Below are 24,438 nucleotides of genomic sequence, written 5' to 3'. Positions count from 1 at the left end.
CTTGATTTGCGATTCGCAAAGCGGAATCACAGGTCCGCGTTTTTCAAAAAGTAGGAGAGAGAGAAACACCTCGACAAGTCACTGTTTATGGTATATACACACTCAATTACAGTATATATTTTGGAATATCGCACCATATGTTAGTCTGATTACTTTCATGTGTGACTGATCAAGCCAGTAACGTTAGATTAGCTAACGTAATTTCGGCAGATGACTTGTCAGTGTTACACTGTAAAAATGAATACGAATGAATATGCTAAATCTAATCAATAAAATTGAGGCAACAGATTACAAGCAATATTATTAATTAAATTTAACAAATTAGAATTGAGTAATAATACACCAAATTAATTCCTTAAAAGTTAACCACTTAAAATGAGTAAAATTTACACATTTTTTTAAACAAAAATATCGGAATAACAGACTGACGTCAAAGATAAATTAAGAACACTTTTTTTATTGCCAACATTGAAGACACCTGATGTTAACAAGCCGAATCACTGAAGGAGAAAACCGTAATTGGTATGTTACCATTATGGAAAGCATGTGGTTGGTTGTGTTTTAACATAACCATTATTTCACAATCATTTGACCTGAATCATGGAACTCATATAGAGCCCAATTTAGGTTTACTTTATTAATTATAGCAGCACTGTCCTTGTACAGCATAATATTTGTAACCTTTACAATGTAATCCTAAGAATTTTTTAAACATATCTCAAATACAATTTTTTTTTTTTTGTTTTTAGACACACAGACATCAATAATCAGCCTGTGAATCTCAACAATGGTGACAATTATAAAGCATGTTGCAGTGCATTCTGCATGCCACCAATCAAAACTCATTCATGGCTCCCATCATGCATTGCTGCATGAATAAATAATGAGCTTGTGTTCAGAGTTGATCTGTTTGTCACCATTGTTGAGATTTATACGCTAATTCTTGATGTCTGTGTGTGCCAACATAAAGTACCTTTAAAAATGTCTTATTATTGATTTGGTCTCATTGAAAACACTAAAAATATGAAGCTGTACAAGGACAGGGCTCCTAAAATTATTTACTTTTAAATATAAAGTAATCTTAACTGAGAAATAGGACTCTATATGAGCTCAGTGACTCAGGTCAAATGATTGTGAAATAATGATTATGTTAAAACACAACCAACACCATCAGATCACCTTTTCTATTTGTTCACCTGACTGTTATAACTGAAGTACAACAACCAAACAAAATCTAAAGTCAATGATTTAAGAGTCAAGAGCCCAACTTAAGCAAACACTAATCTCCATAATGGTAACATACCAATTACGGTTTTCTCCTTCAGTGATTCGGCTTGTTAACATCAGGTGTCTTCAATGTTCAATCTTCAAAAAAAAGTGTTCTTAAATCATCTTTGACGTCAGTCTGTTATTCCGATATTTTTGTTTAAGAAAATGTGTAAATTTTACTCATTTTAAATGGTTAACTTTTAAGGAATTAATTTGGTTAATTATTACTCAATTCTAATTTGTTAAATTTAATTAATAATATTGCTTGTAATCTGTTGCCTCAATTTTATTGATTAGATTTAGCGTATTCATTCGTATTCATTTTTACAGTGTATTCCGCGGCAGCGCGTCTACATAAATATAAAATAGATACATGGGTCATTCCTGGTAAGCGGTGACTTTCCTGTCCCAGTTATTTATTTACTCATATTTTCTCTAAAATTAGTCACATATTTATAATAAATGGCTTAAATTGTAGATTTAAGTATTCTTTACCATTTAATCAGAGATAATAGACATTAGAAATACTATTTTGTATTTTACACAATTTTAATTGATGGATGCATTCAATTATATCATGTCCTCAGTGGACAGTAATCAACCTCTGCAAGAAATATAAACCATGAAATGACAAAAACCTCAAAATATTTTTAAATTATGTTACAGACTAGGCTAAATTGCCTCTAATCATACATATAAATCATGTGGAAATATAGGTTTTTTTCTTTAAATTTTCCTCAAATACTGCGTACCTGAAGTCATCTTCCACCCTGTTAGTATGTACTTTTTTGCCTTCCAAATCCAACTGCAATTTCCTTGAGACCATTTTCAAGAAGTGAAATTTCTTTTCTTTTACCTGCTGGAATTCAACTGTATAAACTGAGGTAAGCTTCAACTCTCACTCCTAACTTTTTTTTTAGTTTTTGAAATGTTATCCTGCTTGTCCCAGCCTTAAAGGTCCACCCTGTTAGGCTATGTTATGGAGAATGTTTGTCCTATCAAAAAAATGTAAAAACAAATCCGACATAGTTATAAAAGTTCTGTTCATCTGTAGAAGGTTAGCTAGCAAAAAATGTTGATCACTCAAAGAGCTATGGCTAACTTAGCTCAGAATTTTCCACCCTGTTAGATCTATAAACCTAGCAGGGTGGAATGTTAAACATATTCGATTCATCAAAAATTGTTTTGCTTGTTTCAAGAAGAAGAAAAAATCTAAGATGGCATAAGGGACATATACTATGCAAAAAAAGCTCATTACTGTTTAACATTTACATTATTAACATGTTGTGATATACGTATATGTCCCTAACAGGGTGGAATATTTTTATGGACAGTGTCTGAACAATCTACCAATAATTATTATTATAGAGTCCCTGAGCTTGACCTATATGTCAAACATCAAACCTATATGTTAAACATGTCACTATTTTGATAGAATGCTAAAAACATGAAAATCATGCCTTTTTTTCCCAACACTTATGAAGCCAAAATGTCACCGCATACCAGGAATGACCCACATATTACTTTATCTTTTGTTTTAAAGACTAAAGGCACTATAATTACAACTGTGTAATTTATACTGAATGGGTATTTGTTTATTTTTACACCACAACAGGACATCCAAGGTTTCTTTAAGAACAAACCATGTCAGAGACAGATTCCATGCAGAGAACGTTCGCCAACACACACACACACACACACACACACACACACACACACACACACACACACACACACACACACACACACACACACACACACACACACACACACACACACACACACACACACACACACACACACATTCAGTGTTTGTGTTGAGAATAAAGCATGTTAAATGACTAAATAATGCCTAGGTGATGTTTTTTATTTATTTTAACAAAACTGTGTGGTCCAATCCATGTATAATACAAAATGATTTTCAGGCTCTTGTTCAGTGCCACATTTAATACCATCTATATTAGGTCACTGAGCATTGCAAAGATTGTTTTAAAATCGTGCTTAATATTTTCTAAACACGTATTTATTTCCATTTGAATTTTCTGATTTCCCATGGGCCCCCCCTGACTGGATCTTGGTCCCCCCTGTGCCCCCCCATTTATAAAATCCTGGAATCGCCCCTGCCCACAGGTAGGGCTGGGCGATATATCGCATCACATTGTTATGCGCATCTCGTCAGTGAAGCCGGTTCCTTGATTAGTAGTAAATCGCCTTCACCTGCTTTCAGATGGAGCGGCATTTTCTTCAAAGAGCCGTAGTTAACTGACAAGCTGAGCCATATCGCATTAATATCGCGGACGTATTGCCAGCGATAATTAATGCGATATGGCTCAGCTTGTCAGTTAACTACGGCTCTTTGTACACAGCAAAAACTCCAGTGTTAAATTAACACTCCTGGGAGTGTATATGAGTTGTATGTTGAAGTTAATGAGATATTTAAGTGATTAATTTAGTGATGATTGAGCATTATTGAAGACACCTAAAGCAGAATCACTGAAGGAGAAGATCTAAAATTGTAAGCCACTGTTATGGCGATCATTGGTTGCTTTAGTTGGGCTCTTGACCCTTTTATTATTAACTTTAGATTTTGTCTGGCTGTTGTATCTAAGTTATAACTGTCAGATGAACAAAGAATAAAAGTGATCTAATGGTCTTGGTTATATTATGACAATCATCATTTGAACTTTATGTTTGTGATTTATGCTGTTGGTTACAGCATAACTGTGATTATGCATACATATCCAAAATTTTAGATATAAAATAAAGGATTTCTTAAGGTATTTAAAAAAAAAAATCTTTCTTTTAGGCACACACAGACATCAAGATTAAGTCAATGCATCTAAACAATGGTGACGAGCAGATTATTATTATTTCCATTACACGAGAGTAGATGTTAAAACTTCATGCTGATTTGTACTCGGCTTTCGCCAAGATAATCACCAACTAAGACGTAGCTTTACAGTAACCTATGCTTCTCCATCCATTCTTTCCATCTGGTGACGTGAATTTTCTGTCTGGTGTTAATACAGTGTATTGCGCGTCAGCACACACAACGGCTGCAACCACAGTGCGGTCCCCCCATAACAACCCTCTGGATTGAGCGGAGTAGGGAACATCTCTTGGGTCTTCAAGTGGGCACCTTCCGTCCTCAGTGTTTCGTCGACTAGCCCACGACACCTCAAGAGGGCTCGACAGTGACTCTGGCGTCCCAGAGTCACCCCCCTCCGTCCCCCACTCAACTCAGCCCAGCTTACTGACCTCTACTTCCCTCTTGCTGCTGAGACCTAACCACAATCTCACAATCTCTCCGCAACCCAACCATACGCGCCAACCCGTTTGAATAAGGCTGTCGAGCCCCACTGGTGCGTTAATATGCAGTTTCAGTGGCAACGGTTCCGTATGGCATACCACCTACCACAAAACACAATATCTGCCCAACCACCCGTCATTCACGCAATATATACAGGAACGTAATGACTGTAAATACTATACAACCTATACAAATAAACCAACAGTTGCTGCTGAGACCTAACCACAATCTCACAATCTCTCCGCAACCCAACCATACGCGCCAACCCGTTTGACTAAGGCTGTCGAGCCCCACTGGTGCGTTAATATGCAGTTTCAGTGGCAACGGTTCCGTATGGCATACCACCTACCGCAAAACACAATATCTGCCCAACCACCTGTCATTCACGCAATATACACAGGAACGTAATGACTGTAAATACTATACAACCTATACAAATAAACCAACAGTTGCTGCTGAGACCTAACCACAATCTCACAATCTCTCCGCAACCCAACCATACGCGCCAACCCGTTTGACTAAGGCTGTCGAGCCCCACTGGTGCGTTAATATGCAGTTTCAGTGGCAACGGTTCCGTATGGCATACCACCTACCGCAAAACACAATATCTGCCCAACCACCTGTCATTCACGCAATATACACAGGAACGTAATGACTGTAAATACTATACAACCTATACAAATAAACCAACAGACCTTTCAAGTTTTCAAGAATTCTACGAAACCGTAGCATGGCGGCCTGTACACAGCCAGCTAGAATCTTTCCGTCTCAACCACAGCCAGTTGCTGCTCCTTTCTGCTGCTTCAGATAAGTTCTTTACTGTACGACGCAATTCTTGGCCACTGAATCCGACGTCTCTGAGGAACCGGGTTGTAGAGTGTGCCACAAAACCACGACAACCCACTTCCACTGGATAAACCTGGACTCTCCATCCTCGCTGTTCTGCTTCAGTGGCCAGATGAGCATACCGCAGTTTCTTCCTCTCATATGCCTCATCTACCGCATCCTCCCATGGCACTGTTAACTCTATCAGTTGAACAATGCGTGCTGATCCAGACCACAAAACAATATCTGGTCGTAGGTTAGTGGTGGCAATCTCAGGTGGAAAAATAAGCCGTTGATCAAGATCAACCAGCATATATTCAATTAGGAAAAGTAAATTACATAGACAATTCAGATTATAATTTATTCATACCGCAATGCATGATGGGAGCCATTAATGAGCTATGATTGGTGGCAGCCTCTGCAACATGCTTTATTATTGTCACCATTGTTGAGATTCACAGGCTGATTATTGATGTCTGTGATTCTAAATTAATTCAATTGAAAGTGTTTTGATCACAACAATGTTTATTAAATATTTTGGATTATAAGAAACTTACTGATAATCATATGTTGTAGAATCTCAAAGCTGTTGCTAACAAGTTAATCCAAACTATCTCAATAAGTTTAATTTTTCAGATCACAGCAGGATTATGTCAAAACAAAACCAACACTATCAAATCACACTTTTCTTTGTTAATTTGACTGTTATAAATCAAGAACAGCAGACAAACAAAATTTAAGTTGAAAGTATAAGGGTCAAGAGTCCAACTAAAGCAAACACTGATCGCCATAATGGTGGCTTACAATTTGTGATTTTCTCCTTCAGTGATTCTGCTTGTTAACATCAGGTGTTTTCAATAATGCTCAATCATCACTAAATTAATCACTTAATTATCTCATTAACTTTAACACTCTTGAGTGTTAATTTAACACTCATATCTGCATCATATCTTCCATCTGAAAGCAGGTGAAGGTGATTTACTACTTATCAAGGAACCGGCTTTACTGACGAGATGCGCATAACAATGTCATGCGATATATCGCCCAGCCCTACCCACAGGTGCCTCTCCATTGCCACCATCGCCACCATCGATCTACCAACCGCGGCAGCGGTCAGCTTGGTGGTGCAGAGAGCCGGATCTCTGATACTGCATCAGGAGAAAGACACCTATTCTGATACAACTACTTCAGCAGATCGACTTGGTAAGATTGAAGCACTACCTTGGAGTGTAGCACCAGCCTGACCAGCTGCCGCATATGGAGCTTTCAAGATCACAAACGTCTCGTCGATGCTCCCTTCAAAAGGCATAGAATAAAGAATAGGGATAATCCTTGGTTCTCTCATGAATTAGCCCAGTTAATTCAATCAAAAAATAAACAGTGGTCCCTCGCAAGGAGGACCAACAGTAATAATGTAGACTGGCAACATTTCAGAATTTTGAGAAATCAATGCACCTCAGCCATTCGGACCTCTAAATCAAATTATTATCTTACTTTAACTAATGATAATTTTAACAATCCATTAAAATTCTGGAAAACAATCAAGGTATTACAGAACAAAAAGGCTTCAGGCTTTCCTCAGGAATTGAAAATTGGAAATGTAACTATTACAGATAAAATTGATATATTAAATGCCTTTAATGGTCATTTTGAGAAGGCAGGTCACTTATTTGATCAACAGCTTCCATCAATTTCAGTTGATCCTTCAACATGATGTTTGTTACCTAGTACATCTTCCGCTTTCTCATTTGATTTTGAAGCCATACAAGTTCAAGATGTTCTGCAATCACTGATTTCAATAGACCCCAAAAAAGCGCCTGGACCTGATGGTCTGGATCCCTTCCTGTTAAAGGTGGCTGCACCGGTCATAGCTGAGCCTATTACTCACATTTTTAACATGTCACTAAGTTCTAACCAGGTTCCAGTCAAATGGAAGCAAGCTTATATTACACCCCTATTCAAAGCTGGTGATCGATATGACATGAACAACTTTAGACCGATCTCTAATCTCCCTGTTCTTTCAAAAATATTGTAATCATTAGTTGCTATTCAACTTAAATTATATTTGCACTCACATAACATTTTAAATGAAATGCAATCCGGGTTCCGGTCAGGGCACAGTGCAATAACTGCCACTTTAAAAGTCATGGATGATTTCAAAGAGGCTTTAGATAATAAATGTACCTGTGTTTCTCTGTTCATAGACCTTACAAAGGCGTTTGATATTGTGGACCACTCATTACTTGTTAATACCCTGATGAGAGCTGGTATTGGTTGCAATGCAGTCAAATGGTTCTATAGCTATTTGACCAATCGTTCGCAAATGGTCAAACATGGCAATGATCTGTCAAATCCAGTTCCTGTTACAAAGGGTGTTCCACAAGGTTCAGTTTTAGGACCCTTGCTTTTCCTACTTTATATTAACAATATTTGTGACAAGTTTAAATTTTGTAAGTATCATCTGTATGCAGACGACACAGTTCTGTACTCCTGTGCCCCCACAGCTGAGTTGGCCTTTTCTAATGTGCAGGCAGATTTTGATACCCTGCAACACGCTATATTAGATTTAAAGCTGCTTTTAAACCCACACAGATCTGAAGTCATGGTTTTTAATACTGGGCATACAAAGCTACCATCCCTATCCATCACGTCACTGGATGGAGTCTGTATCCAGTCTGTAGATAATCATACATATCTGGGAATCTGGATGGACAAAAGCCTAAATTTTAAATGTCATGTTGATTATCTTGCAAAGAAATTAAAATTCACATTGGGCTTTCTGTATAGGCTAAAGTCTTGTTTCTCCTTGGCTTCACGTAAACGCTTAGTTGCTGGTCTTTTTTTGTCCCAGATTGATTATGGAGACACTATTTACAGGTTTGCCTCTCTGTCCACTCTGTCCTAACTTGACCCCCTCTATCATTCAGCTCTCAGATATGTCACTAACTGTAGTTTTAGGACACATCATTGTGTATTGTACAATTTGGTAGGATGGTCATCTCTTCATTTGCGCAGGCTCGAACATTGTTATATTTTAATTTATACGGTAATTTTTAGGAAAACTTCCAAATTATTTAAACAGGAAATTTTCATCATTTCAAAGCGGTCATAATCTCAGGTCACATAAATGTCTTCAGTTCAAAGTGCCTGCAATCAGAACAGAGGCTGGAAAGCTAAGCCTGTTCTATCATGGCCCTTGGTCTTGGAACGATTTGCAGACCAAACTTAAACTACAATCCCTCATTTCTCTAAATGATTTTAAACATAGAATAAAGGAGGTGGTCACTATTAACTGCAGTTGCTATGCAAATGCTATTACCACTTAACTTTTTACTAAACTTAGGATTTAATATTGTCTGTTTCCGTGAATAGTAGTATGTAGGGCACTATGCTGTACCTAAATGTTTGTGTTTTGTTGTGTAATGGTGTTGTATAACATGTTGTCATGGAGTTTTGTTTTGTTGTGTTTTTGTTGTATCTAATGTTAATGTTGTGATTGGTTTCTTATTGTTGCTTTTAATTTGTTTTTAACCTGCTATCTGACCCTGTCTTGACTAGGTCTCACTTGTAAAAGAGGTTTTAACCTCAATGTGACTTTCCTAGTTAAGTAAAGGTTAAAAAAAAAGGTTTCTTCCATGCCCACGTGATCTCAGTATGGAGATCGGGAAGAAATGGAAGGTTCACTGGAGCTGGAGGGTTATGCCCGGAAAGGAACTGCTTGTCCAATCTGCAATCTATGGTCTCTTCCCGAGCGCTCCCAAGACAGCTGCAGCCTGTCTGAAGTGTGCTCTATAACCCCCAACAATTCCATAGCCTTCGGCAACGGACGTAGCGGAACGTCCGAAGCCAGGCCTATCACTCGTATGCACACAGCAAAATCCCCAGTGTTAAATTAACACTGCTCAGTGTTTATATGAGTCCACACTCTCAGAGTGTTACAGTGACACTGAACCAGTGTTGAAGTGAATGAGATAATTAAGTGCTTAATTGAGTGATGATTGAGTATTATTGAAGACACTTGATGTTAACAAGCAGAATCACTGAAGGAGAAAATTAATGTAAAATGGTCACCATTATGGTGATTTGTGTTTAGTTTAGTTGGCCTCTTGACCCTTACATTATTAACTTTAGATTCTGTTTGGCTGTTGTAATTCAGTTATAACAGCCAGATGAACAAAAAAAAGGTGTTCTGATGGTGTTGGTTGTGTTTTACCATAATCATTATTTGACCTGAACTCACTGAGAGCATAATTTCTGAGTTAAGTTTACCTTATGGATTATAGCAGCACTGTCGTTGTTGAGCGTACAATTTATAGCTTTTTCAATGAAATCCAAAGGATCAAATCAATTTGACCTGAACTCACTGAGAGCATAATTTCTGAGTTAAGTTTACCTTATGGATTATAGCAGCACTGTTGTTGTTGAGCGTACCATTTATAGCTTTTTCAATGAAATCCAAAGGATCAAATCAATTACAAAAAAAAAAAAAAACTTCTTAAGAAGTATTTCAGTTATGCCGAGTTCAGACTGCATGATTTTCAAAATAATTGTGTCACTGTTGTTTTCATACTGCATGACTATCTGGGGTAACATTCAGTTGCTGGTGTGTTCACACTGCACGATGGATCGGCGACAGGAGGTTTCACACTGCATGACTTTACAAAAGAAAGAATCGCCGACAACTTCTCCCTGGTCCGCAAACTACGTTTCACAACCAAACAAACGTGAGAAGTGATAAGGAAATACCGGAAGATCACACGTGCGTGAGACCGGAGTTCTCGCGCGACACTGAATTTGTAATTAAAAATGATAGCCTACAAGAAGATTGCGATCCAAATTGTCTGTGCGCTGATTTGCAGCGAAAATGAGAAAAATAAACAGTTTATGCAGGAGGAAATGGTTGGGAAGACGTGGGGAGCAAGGACTGTGTTTTGCAGTTTGGGGTAAATAAATAATTTTACAAATGTCCTGCTGTTGCTGCTGGCCATGCAAATGTTTGTACTTTGTTTCTGTTTGATATAATTGTAAATATAGGCCTATCTATTAAAATACTGATATTCTGGTCTATAACTCCTCCCCGAACATCCTGCTGTCCTGTATCTTGCTCTCTCATTGGCTGTCGGTCATCGCCGATGTAGTTTTCAGTCAGAATACATTCACACAGCAGGATTGTGAATCGCCGATAGGTCCAGATATTTAGCATGCCAAATATGTCACGGGCGTCGGTGACTCGTCGGCGATTCTCTCAGATCGCGTCTTTGCTCATTCACACTGGGTGATTGTCACTCGCGTGAACGAGCACCGATTTACCTGTGATTTCGGGCAATTGTCTGCGATTTCTCAAAACCTGTCGGCGAGCCAAAATCGGGGCTAAAATCGTGCAGTCTGAACTCGGCATTAGGCACACACAGACATGAATAATTAGCGTATGAATTTCAGCAATGGTGACAAACAGATATTACCTCTGAACATAAGCTCATTATTTATTCATGCAGCAATGCATAATGGGAGCCATGAATGAGTTTTGATTGGTGGCACCCAGAATGCACTGCAAAATGCTTTATAATTGCCACCATTGTTGAGATTCACAGGCTGATTCTTAGTGTCTGTCAAAAAAAAAAAAAAAATATTATTTAATATACAACTTAAATTATTTGTATTATTTGTATTATGTTGTAAAAGTTAAAAATATTATGCTGTACAGAGACACGGCTGAAACAACTAATAAAGTAAATCAGAGTGGTCTGTTGGTTGTTCCCAAGACGCGGCTTCGTTCTAGGGGTGATAGAGCATTTTCCTTCGCTGCTCCCAAGCTCTGGAATTATCTCCCGGCTGACATTAGGGAAGCAAATACATTAGTGACTTTTAAATCTCTTCTTAAAACATTTTATCTTAGGATTGCTTTTATCTGATTACTTATTTTACCTGCTTATTTATTTTACCTGCTTATTTTTGTGTTTAAAGTGTGTTGCTTTTCTTTTCTGTTGTTATGTTTGTCTGTAAAGCGCTTTGAGAAAGCAAATTTTAAAGGCGCTATACAAAATAAATGTATTATTATTATTATTATTAAATCTTACTCGGAAAGTGGGCTTTATATGAGTTTAGTTATTCAGGTCAAATGATTATGTTAAAACACAACCAACACCATCAGATCACCTTTTCTCTATCTGACTGTTAGAACTCAGGTACAGCAGTCAAACAAAATCTAAACTTAACGACTTAAGGGTCAAGAACCCACCCCACTGGCATTCCATATTCTGTACTGCCCAGTCATCTGCCCAGTCCATATGTGTATTCTCAACGTTACCTCCCTTTGGGCTGGATGTGGCTTCTGCAGTGTATTCCTTTCCAACGAAAGAACGCTTTCCCAGTGGTTTTGTGGAACAGCAGTGACTTCCCTGGCCTAAGCCCTGTCCCATCTCTGCCTCAAATGATGCGGGGGTTATCATAAGGCTTTTGTCTAGGGATGAGATGTATAAGGGCCATTTCCCAGGCCAAGCAGGGTGAGTGGATGAGATGGAAGAGTGTGGAACAACGCAAAATGGGCTGGCAAGACCTTTGGTCAATGGAAGAGAGTAGGATCAGTTTCCTTATTAGGTCAACATATGATGTTCTCCCATCACCGCAGAACCTAAACCTTTGGGTAGGAGAGGATCCCTCTTGTCCTTTGTGTTCATCACCTGCCACATTAAGGCACAATTTGACAGGATGTAAGGTGTTCTTGGCCAAGGTCGGTTTACTTGGCGCCATAACCAAGTATTGCGATGTTTGGCTTTAGCATTCGAAGGCAAGCGTATTATGACCAATAAGTTGCCGCCTGTTCTAGCAAACATTACACGCAGAAGACAGTATTCCTCCGCCCAGGCGAGCAACCACCAAGAAAAGGTGCTAACACCAATTCTCGCCCAGGACAACTGGAAGGTGCTAGGGACTGGAAGATGCTGGCTGATCTTGATCAACGGCTTATTTTTCCACCTGAGATTGCCACCACTAACCTACGACCAGATATTGTTTTGTGGTCTGGATCAGCACGCATTGTTCAACTGATAGAGTTAACAGTGCCATGGAAGGATGCGGTAGATGAGGCATATGAGAGGAAGAAACTCTGGTATGCTCTTCTGGCCACTGAAGCAGAACAGCGAGGAAGGGGAGTCCAGGTTTTTCCAGTGGAAGTGGGTTGTCGAGGTTTTGTGGCACACTCTACAACCCGGTTCCTCAGAGACGTTGGATTCAGTGGCCAAGAGTTACGTCGCACAGTAAAGAACTTATCTTAAGCAGCAGAAAGGAGCAGCAACTGGCTGTGGTTGAGACGGAAAGATTCTAGCTGGCTGTGTTCAGGCCGCCATGCTACGGTTTCGTAGAATTCTTAAAAACTTGAAGAGTCTGTTGGTTTATTTGTATAAGTTGTATGGTATTTACAGTCATTACGTTCCTGTGTATATTGCGTGAATGACGGGTGGTTGGGCAGATATTGTGTTTTTGCGGTAGGTGGTATGCCATACGGAACCGTTGCCACTGAAACTGCATATTAACGCACCAGTGGGGCTCGACAGCCTTAGTCAAACGGGTTGGCGCGTATGGTTGGGTTGCGGAGAGATTGTGAGATTGTGAGATTGTGGTTAGGTCTCAGCAGCAGAAGGGATGTAGAGGTCAGTAAGCTAGGCTTTGTTGAGTGGGGGACGGAGGGGGGTGACTCTGGGACGCCAGAGTCACTGTCGAGCCCTCTTGAGGTGTTGTGGGCTAGTCGACGAAACACTGAGGACGGAAGGTGCCCACTTGAAGACCCTAGAGATGTCCCCTACTCAGCTCAATCCAGACGGTTGTCATGGGGGGACCGCACTGTGGTTGCAGCCGTTGTGTGTGCTGACGCGTGTTAACACTAGACAGAAGGAGATTTACATCACCGTATGGAAAGAAGCGTAAATGGATGGAGAAGCATAGGTTACTGTAAAGCTATGTATTAGTTGGTGCTTATCTTGGCGAAAGCCGAGTACAAATCAGCAAGAAGTTTTAACATCTACTCTCTTGTAATGGAAATCATTCTTTATTCTTTTATTTTGGATAGCCCCTTGAGATGTACCATCTCATTTTCAAGGGGGTCCTTTCAATCACTGATTATAAATAACAAACTGAGCCACACATGCTCAAAACAAGACAATACACAATAATACAGAAAACAAAGAAAAAACAAAACTCAACAAGACATCATTCACAGCATGCCCCCCCCAATACTCATCACTCCCCAAATTATACAATAAATTACATGAATACATTGACAATAATAATGCCTCATATGGTATTCGCATGACAATACAGCATTTTAATGAGCCCAAATTTACTACAATATAAACTGGGATAAACAAATAAAAAATATATAAAAATAATCCTCTGTTAAAACATTTACATGATGTCTTTAAGTATAAATATAGTGCCGATTTAAATTAATGTAAAGATGTAATAGATTTCAATGGCAATAGAAGGTTATTCCAGTCCATAGGAGCTTTATAACAAAATGCTCTTCTTCCAATTTCACGATGTATTCTAGGTGTACCAAAAAATGGATGTAACAAGTGTTGTATGGGATAGGCTGAGATATGTCTGACAAAATATTGTTGAAAATAAGGGGGACATTTGTTGGCATAATTAATGCAACTAAAAATAAACATATACCAGTGAAACCTTCTTCTTTCTTTAGGTTGGAGCCAGTCCAGTTTTTCATAGAGCATGCAGTGATGTGTCATGAATGGATACCTTAAGACAAATCTACATATGGAATTAAATAAAAAATCTAGAGCTTTAAGATAAGTAACACTTGATGTGTGATAAACAATATCTGCATAATCAATTAGTGGTAATAGGAGTTGCTGCGCAACACACTTTCTTGTACCAATTGTAAAGCAATCAATTGAACAGTTCAACTGACACAAACATTGTTTAACTTTCTTAACTGTAGCTTTAATATGATCATTAAATAATAGCTCAGTATCTAGCCACAGACCCAGGTACTTAAATGCATACAAGAGATCTTCCATCAATCATACAGATTTGTAATTCATTCATATTAGCTTTAGATGGTCTCAGTTTAAACAACATAGCGCAAGTTTTTTTTTTCTCATTAAGAAAAAGGTTGCACTCTCTGAGCCAATTCTGAACAGTAATAAAATCTGATTGTAGTGCATTTTGTACCTGGTTCTTCTGGTTATACGATGTATATAGAACCGTATCATCAGCATAAATATAAACATTACAGGATAACCATATACTAGGCATATCATTAATATAATGATGTGACATGTGGAGTACCGCAGGGCTCTATTTTGGGACCGATTCTCTTCTCCCTTTACTTGCTTCCTTTAGGATCCATCTTAAAGAAGCATAATATTAGTTTCCATCTGTACGCAGATGATCTACAAATCTATCTGCCTATAAAAAGTAACGGTGAGGATTCGATAAAAAGGCTGTTAGATTGTATTTATGACATTAAAGCATGGATGGCTTTAAAGGCTTTACATTTTAATGAAAGTAAAACTGAAATTATGATTTTTAGACCTAGCAGTTCTACTAGCACCTCCAAATTAGTCCTGGGACCCCTGACGCCCTACGTCAAGTCTATGGTAACGAACCTTGGTGTAAAGTTGGATAGTGATCTACACCTAGAGAAACAGATAAACTCTGTTGTTAAGGCTAGTTTCTTTCAACTTAGGCTACTTACAAAATTGAAGCCATTTTTATCTTTCAAAAATTTGGAGAGGGTTATACATGCGTTTATCACCACTCGCCTGGATTATTGTAATGCTTTATATATAGGAGTAAACCAGGCCTCTCTCTCTAGATTGCAAATAGTTCAGAATGCTGCCGCTCGACTCCTTACAGGAACCCGTAAACGAGAGCACATTATGCCTGTTCTTGCCTCTCTTCATTGGCTACCAGTTTGTTTCAGAATACAGTTTAAGATTTTATTGTTTGTTTTTAAATCTCTTCATGGTCAAGCACCAGCTTACATAAATGATCTACTGAAGATGCATGCTCCTTTGAGGTCATTGAGGTCCGCTGACCAACTACTCTTATCTGTTCCTAGAACACGACTTAAAAATAGGGGAGATCGAGCATTTTCAGTCGTGGCACCGAGACTTTGGAATGATCTGCCTATGCGTATCAGAGTAGCTCCCAGCCTTGACATTTTTAAATCACAACTTAAAACTCACTATTATTCATTGGCTTTTAAACCAGCCTGAGAGTTAATTAATGCATTTTATATATTCATTCAGTTTGTCACTTGTTTAACTGTGCTTTGTGCTCATGTCATGTGTTTATAATTTGTCTGAAATTATGTTCAGCACTTTGGCTAACCTCGGTTGTTTTAAATGTGCTTTACAAATAAAATTGTATTGTATTGTATTGTATAAACAGAAAAAGGGAGTTGCCCAGCACAGAGCCTTGGGGCACACCCTTACCTATAATTATATTAGTAGAGCATGTATTTTGTAATGCAACGTATTGACGCCTACCATGTAAATAGGTATTAAACCATAGTAAAGATCTTTGACTTAACCCTCTGGGGTCGACAAACGCGCCGGCGCGTTTTGCTTGATTTTTTTTCACATAGCAGGAAAATAGACTTAAAATACTCTGTCATTTTTGGTCATACACACTTAAGAAATATAAAAAAATAAACTGTTGAATGTCTATTTTTTTATGTGCCCACTTACAATCGAAATAAAACATTGTGCTTTTGTAAAATAAAGAATAAACAGGGTGTGCTTTCTGTCTCGCCATCTCCGTTAACCTTTTTTCTGGAGCACGTCTCTAAACTTAAACAAAACTCAGCGAATACTATTCACCCAAGCATGAGCAATACATCTTTATGATCATTTAAGTTTGTACTATTAGTGTCAGCCGATCTCATTATCGTTCTCTCAGCTCATTATTCTGCTAATGTGACACGCCCACGGACAGCGCGCGATATTCAGACGCAAATGATCTGAAGCGACACATGCAAACGTGTCAACGCCCCTCATAAACGCGAAAACACAACAAATTTAATCATCAGATTAATGTACCTTTTCGTCTTGCGAGGCTGTGACTGTGAGGAGTAATCCTGGGACATTTACCTCAGAACATGTGCTGGTTTATTTTCATTTTGAGGAGCGACCGATCTAGCCGAGAATTGTGAGTAGCCTACGTTTTTTATTCATGTGCTTTGTTCTAATGTCTGTAAATACAAAAAGACTGTTTAAATTTGAATCACGTTTCTGTGTGTGAATGAATTAGCGGCACAGATGGGCGCTGTTGTTTATGTTTAGCCTACTTTGTTACAGATGTAATATGAAAGACAACATTTCGTAGTTTTGGATAGATTACAAAGTTTTTATTCTAAAATATCAAATAAGCTTTTGTCATCCAGTTTCTGCTCATATTTTAAATATATAGTAGGCTATGTTCTGTCAAAAATAAACTCATCAACTAAGATGTTATTATAGTGTTTGTTCCAATGTAAGCTATATATAAACTAATGAATCCTTAACTTTAAAATATGTATGATAATACTGTAGGATAATACTGAGGAATACTGTAGTAAGTTTTTTTCATTCTCAAGTGAATCAGAGATATCATACAGAGATGCGCTGTTTACCACAACTCGCAAAAAGTCAGTTTAAATTTGAATCGCATTTCTGTGTGTGAATGAATGATCCGCTATATATATATATATATATATATATATATATATATATATATATTAGAGGTGGGCATAGATTAATTTTTTTAATCTAGATTAATCTCACTGGAATCTTGGAATTAATCTAGATTAATCTAGATTAAAATGGCTCATTTGAATTCTGCCGAAGGCATTCAGAATATGTGTGCTACCCAAATTATAACTAAAAGTAAGTCTTTGAGAATAGTTTGCCTCGCGTAGGGATGTGAATTTCTGCCAAAAATGCCATTCGACAATAGAGGAGCAAAAGTCGAATATCGTTCAAAGAAAATTATAAAATAAAATAAATAAATAAAACGCACAATTACAATGACAGAAAGGGAGGCCAATTTCATCTTTAGCGATTTGTCATCAAACAAACTGTTTATTAATTGAACAAGTAACATGTTTTCGTCGTTTTTTTTTTAAACATAGTAATTTAGGCTAATTGGAAGAAGAATAAAACAATAAGCACGATGTAGCTACAGTCCGTTTTTGCATCGCCAAACCAGATGCTCGTTAGATCAAAAAATAATGTCATATGTCATAATGATTTTATGTGAACCTCCTCCTTTTTATGTGAAGCCTCCTCCTTTTTAAACAAATAAGTTTCAAGCAATGTAAACTATTCGTGTGACTATGCCCCTGCGCAATACACACACATTACCGCGGGATGGCGGGTGTTCATTTCATAAACTGTACACAATGGTAGCTTATTTATTTTGTAGCCTATAAATTAATGTATATGTCCAACGGATAATGTCATACTTTTTAGTCGTGCTATCGTGGCGTAATAATCTGTTTGGTTGTAAAATGTATTACCTGAATGAAATGAAATCGAATGTAGGCTATCGTCCTGTGGAATCATTCATTCACAGACAGCTTACGAAGGTGTTCAACTAATAGAGATCTTCATCGCTGGCAAAAATATGATGCATTTGCAGATTTGCTTTCACTAGACTAAACTGTAGCTCTTGATGTTCTTAAATCTTCCTGTTACGACTCCGTGTCGAGTGTGATTGAACGCGCTTCAGACGATTCGGTGCGTGAGGAACTGAACAGAACTGATTCGTGAACCGATTTAGACAGATCAGCCAACTTGTTTGATGAAGTCTTTGAACAGAATCGAACCAAAAGAGTGATTTATATGTAAATTGAACATCGCTCATGCCCATAAAATACAGCGCGCTTGGAATAAACTCATTTAACAACATGTAAAGTAACGAGAGGAACGATCGCCCAACGTAAAATGTAAAAGTATACACCTTGTGTCCCTGACAGGAAAATACCCTGCTGCGCAATTTGCGCGAAAATATAACGATATTCGAAAAAGCTATTTTATTGTTCCCAACCCAACTTTGAGAATAGATTAACGGCGATATTTTTTTAATCGCCCGATAAGATTCTCACGTTAACGCAGCACGTTAACGCCGATAACGGCCCACCACTAATATATATATATATATATATATATATATATATATATATACACACACACACACATATATTGCTCTTGCATTCTTTCTTGTGGCTCATTGACACACCTGAATGAATGGCTCATTAAGTATGCGGGCCCCACTGTCTCCTCAGGTGTGAACCCCTAAATATGCATGATGGTGTTGAAATCGTTGACGCCCCTTGCGCATATTGCCTTTCCAAACAAAAAGTGTCTTACAAAATTTAAATCAATGTATTATTTTATGTGAATGATTAGGCAGGATGATTTCCACATCATTTTGAAGAAAAAACTCTAGGCAACAACATCCATTAGTCAAAAGTCTTGTGGACACATATTTGTGTGTTTTGTGGCCTTATTTCAGAAACTTTATTTTTTTATTTTTTTCAATAACCATGCATAAACAATATTCTCTCAAAAATACAAACATGTACATACATGTTGCTCACATATTATGGTAGCCCTGTTTGTGCTGAATAGAGTGTAATTACACCTTTGCCATTAATATGTTTATAAGCAACTGAAAAAAGCACAAATGTCAGGGCATGTTAGGACATCTCAAGGACCCCAAAAACCCCTTAGACCCAAGAGGGTTAAGCCAATCGAATACAAATGATCTAAGATTAAATAATGATCAACTGTATCAAACATGTAGCGTATGAACACTGTAGCGTATGAACAAGAATCATGATTCTCTCATTCTGAACGCAATGAACACATTTGTGTTAAGATTCCTAAAGCTTGCATTAATTGTGACTCATCCAAATCTAAATCTCTGGTTGAAGCGCCAGAAATTCTGGGGAAGATGGCCTTTTCGACACTTTTATGGGCCATCAGAGCAGTACCAGAACAGTCCACACATTCCCCCAGCTCTAGGTCCGAGCTTCAAAGTGAAATTAATCGGCTCTCCGAAGAGAGTGAGAGATCTCTTCACAAACGCACACAAATACAGGCATTCCTCACATTTGAAGTCAGAAATAAGTAGTTCTGACAAGGGTAAAATATATTCATGTATACCAATGTGTTCTGTTTTCATTGTAGTATAGTTATGACCTCTCTAGATGTGTTAAATAAACTCTAAATGCCTAGAATCATGCATATGAATGTAACTCTCTTGTTGGATGTGCCAAACACGTCGTTCTTAGTATTGATGTAAACCTCTCGGTTTGCATCAGCTGAATCTATATAGTAGTTTGTGATAAAATGTATTTTACCATGTTTATCATCGCTGGAGTAAGACTGCAAATTATGCTTCGACAAGACAAAGGAACAAGTTTCCCGCTCACAGAACTCCAAGTCGATTGGTCAGTTTCACTCCGGGAGGTGTGAACGAGGACCCTTGTTAAAACCATTGACCAGCGGTTTTCTCACTCTCTCTTCAACTACCCTTCTTCAACTATGCTCTTCTCTTCGTGATCCTCTTAAACTTTCTTCAAGGCTCTTCAAGCTTTCATTTTCTTTTGTTTGTTTGTTTCTTTAAGTTCTATTTTCCATTTTTGGATCGTCCTTTGTTATTTTCCACTGACGAGTGAAATGAACTTAGCCTGAATTATCTGGCGAACTTTACCTTCAACGGACTACCTTTCGCGCGCAGCTCCGAAGAACCAAGAAGACGCGCGCAGCTCCAACGGACAGCCACACACACGCCTTCTTGACAACACAAAAGAGCCCAGGGGGCACCTTGACATCCATTTTAAAATCAATATGACATCAAACATTATGTCAAAATGACGTCACAAAATAGGTCAAAAATGAAAGTCATATTGACGTCAAAGTGTCAATGTCAATTTGATGTCAAGATTTTGACCTCTGCTGATGTGATTATTGAAGACACCTGACGTTAACAAGCATAATCACCAAAGGAGAAAATACAATTTTTAAGCCACCATTTTGGTGATCAGTGTTTGCTTTAGTTGGGCTCTTGACCCCTAAACTATTAATATTTCAATTTTGTTTGGCTGATGTAAATGTCCCTGCCAGATGAACATTGAGAAGAAGTGATCAGATGGTGTTGGTTATGTTTCGACATAATCATCACTTGACCTAAATCACTCGAGTCAAATAGGGTGTCTTTACCTTGTTAATTACAGGAACACTTTGATTCTATAGCGAACAATTATCAGAAGTTTCAATATAATCCAAAACATTTCCTAAAAGCTGATCTGATTGGAAGACTTTAAAACAGGTGTGCCCAACCCTGCTCCTGCCGATCGACTGTCCTGCACAGTTCATCTCCAGACCCTAAGCAAAGACACCTATAGCAACCAAGTAAGGCCTTCAGGATCTGAAGCAACCAATTAAGGTCTTCAGGATCACTTGACAATTAAAGGCAGGTGTGTTTAATTAGAGTTGGAGATAAACTGTGCAGGACAGTCGATCGGCAGGAGCAGGGTTGGGCACCCCTGCTTTAAAACATTGTTTTATTTAGACACACTGACATCAATAATCAGCCTGTGAATCTCAACAAGGGTGGCAATAATAAGTTGCAGTGCATTCTGGGGGCCACCAATCAAAACTCCTTCATGGCTCCCATCATGCTTTGCAGTATGAATAAATTATGATCTGATTTGTTTTAGTAATTTCCTTTTCCTAATTGAATATTTTGTTTGTCACCATTGTTGAGATTCATACACTGATTCTAGATGTTTGTGTGTGCCTAAAATATACATTTGTTTTATTAGAGCAACTTTTAGAAAATCCTTTGGATTAAATAAAAATGCAGGATTATATGCTGTAGAATACTGTGATGCTGTAATTACCAATATAAATCTAAATCAGAGGTAAGACTCTAAATGAGTTCAGTGATTCAGGTCTGACGATGATTGTCAAAACATAACCAACACCATCAGATCAACTTTACACTTTGTTCATCTGGCTTTTCACCACTCAGTTTCAACAGCCAAACAAAATCTAAAGTTAAAAACTTTAGGGGCAAGAACCCAACTAAAGCAAACATTGATCACCAGAATGGTGACTTAAAATTGTGATTTTCTCCTTCAGTGTTTCTGCTTGTTAACATCAGGTGTCTTCAATAGTGGCCAATCATCACTCAATTAATCACATCAGCAGAGGTTACAATCTTGACATCAAATTGACATCGATACATTGACGTCAATATGACTTTCATTTTTGACCTATTTCGTGCCGTCATTTTGACATAATGTTTGATGTCATATTGATGTTAAATTGAAGTCAAGGTGCCCGCTGGGAGCTATATGTGCAAGTATTTGTTTATTAAGCTTTCAAAGCATTAAGATTTGTTAACCCCCTTTCATAGGGCGATTGTGATTCCTTGTTGGTTCTCTCTCAAAGGTTTTGTCCAGGTAATTTGCCATTCTGTGATCCTTACGTGATCTCTCTCACACTCAAAAAAATGATATGTTGGCTTTAATTAACTTTTTAATGTCAACAGGTTCCATAAATTAACTTTTTTATGTCAACAGATTCCATAAATTAACTTGTTTATGTCAACAAGTTGCACATAACTGGGTTACGTTAAACAAACACAATTTGTTCATGTAACTTCAACAGACTCAAATAAATGATATGTTGGCTTTAATTAACTTTTTTATGTCATCAGGTTCTGTTAGGTTGGCTTTAATTAACTTTATTATGTCAACAGGCTGCACATAACTGGGTTATGTTGAAGCAGTATTAAAGCTAATGAGATAATTAAGTGAATAATTGAGTGATGATTGAGCATTATTGAAGACAGCAGATGTTAACAAGCAGCATCACTCAAGGAGGACTTTAAAGCCACCATTATGGTGATCTGTGTTTGTTTCGGTTGGGCTCTTGACCCTCACATCATTAACTTTAGATTTTGTTTGGCTGCTGTACATGAGTTATATCAGCCAGATGAACAAACAGAAAAGGTGATCGGATGGTGAGGGTTATGTTTTAACATAATCTTTATTTCACAGTCATTTGACCTGAGTATCTTAACTCATAGAGAACCCAATTTCTGAGTTAAGTTTACCTTATGGGATATAGTAGCAATGTCGTTGTAGAGTATACCATTGTGAGCCTTTTCAAGAAAATCCAAATGATCAAATTAATAAAATAAAAAAAAATCTAAAAAATATATATATACATATATATCTCTCATGTAGGCACACACAGACATCAATAATTATTGTATGAATCTCAGCAATGGTGACAAACAGATCACCTCTGAACATAAGCTCATTATTTATTCATGAAGCAATGCATGATGGGAGCCATGAATGAGTTTTGATTGCTGGCACCCAGAATGCACTTCAACATGCTTTATAATTGTCACCATTGCTGAGATTCACAGTCTGATTCTTGATGTCTGTGTGTCTACATAAAATATGGTTTGGAAGTTTCTTTATTTTTATTGATTTGATCATTTGGATATCATTGAAAATGCTAAAAAAAATTGTATGTGCTACAATGACAGTTCTGCTATAATCCATAAGGTGAACTTACCTCAGAAATTGAGTTCTACATGAGTTCACAAATTGCTGATACTTTAGATAGCATTTTCTTTTATAGACGAGAAAGTTGTTTTTCATGGCCAGAAGAACAGCCATTCCTGAAAGTCTGTAAATCGGATAACTCCTTTTGAGATTTGATAAAAGATCGTCCTGTCAGTTTGCTGGACAAACGGATAGTCGATAACAAATTCATTCCATTAAGAGTTTGATCTATTTTAGACAATTGAAATATTAATATTTAATCAAAACGCTTTGTGATTGAGAATTGATATAAAAATTTATCTAATTTTGCCTCCCTGTATGGGTAATTGATTACAATTCGTTGTGTTGAATTGCCCATACAGATACGTTGGCAAAATATTCCCGTTAGGGATACTATTATAACTGTAGTTGATTCACGGATCATATCCCTGATCTTATATTCCCTTATTTGAGCTAAGAATCGCTACAAACGCTTTCTAGAAATCAAGAAAAATGGCTCCAGTATATTTTCCTTCATCAAATGCTGTATATATTTCATTTGTAAAGTTTAGTAATGCTGTAGCAGTAGAGTGCTTAGGTCGGAATCCAGATTGTGCGGATGATAAAATACCATGTTCTTCAATAAATTCGGATAATTGCATGAAAATTAATTTCTTTTTTGAACTGTACATATAATAGAAATAGGTCTGTAGTTATTCAAATCATCCGGTTTTCCACCTTTGAAAACAGACAATACCCTAGCCAGCTTCCAAATAGGTGAAAGTGAGTTTGAATTTATAGATAAATTATATAATTCTGCCAGGGGGAACATCAAAATATGTGATGCATATTTTATGAATTTGGATTCCATTCCATCATATCCAGCACCAGTACTCAACTTCAATTTTCCTATAGTTTAATACATCTATAGGTGAGATTAGTTTAAAAGAAAAAAGAAGGATTTTTGAAAGTTGTATGTGAATACGGGGTCTTCTTAGCTTGAGAGACTGCAACAAAGTGTTCATTAAGAGTTTGTGTAATTATTGTGGGATTCTGTATAATTTCTGTGGCGAACAGGACGGCCGAGGGACGTGAGAGAACGGCGCGAGGCCGGTGGTGCGATTGCTAATGAGCAGCACCTGTGAAGCACACCGGTCTCGCATCTCTCACGGAGGAGCGGAAGCATAAAGGGGGAGCGACGACGTTGATGATCGAGAGAGGAACAGGCCTGTGTTTTAGTTGTGTTTGGTTTTTGTGTTTTATTTTAGCCAGCAGTCGTCCGCGAGGGCTGCTGGCAGTTATGTCTATTTTCGGTAGCCAGCAGTCTTCCGCGAGGGGCTGCTGGAGGTATTTTGGTTTGTTTGTTTTATTTTAAATAAAGTAGATTTTGATTGTTCGCCGGTTCCCGCCGCCTTCTTCCCTGAACATTGTTACAATTTCATTATTGATATTAAATTGATTA

At 37.7% G+C, this 24,438-nt stretch overlaps 1 protein-coding gene across 1 annotated transcript in view; it reads right to left on the bottom strand.

Moving 5' to 3' along the window:
• The window catches only part of LOC143710510 (B-cell receptor CD22-like), a 773,497-nt gene that overhangs the window by 342,635 nt on the left and 406,424 nt on the right, over positions 1-24,438 (bottom strand). The gene's annotated exons all lie outside the window — the stretch shown is intronic.

Source organism: Siphateles boraxobius, unplaced genomic scaffold (assembly GCF_051911475.1).
Source record: "Siphateles boraxobius isolate OS27281-9 unplaced genomic scaffold, OSU_SipBor_1 47, whole genome shotgun sequence".
NCBI classification, from domain to species: Eukaryota; Metazoa; Chordata; class Actinopteri; order Cypriniformes; family Leuciscidae; genus Siphateles; species Siphateles boraxobius.
This window is presented reverse-complemented; position numbering and strand designations above follow the sequence as displayed.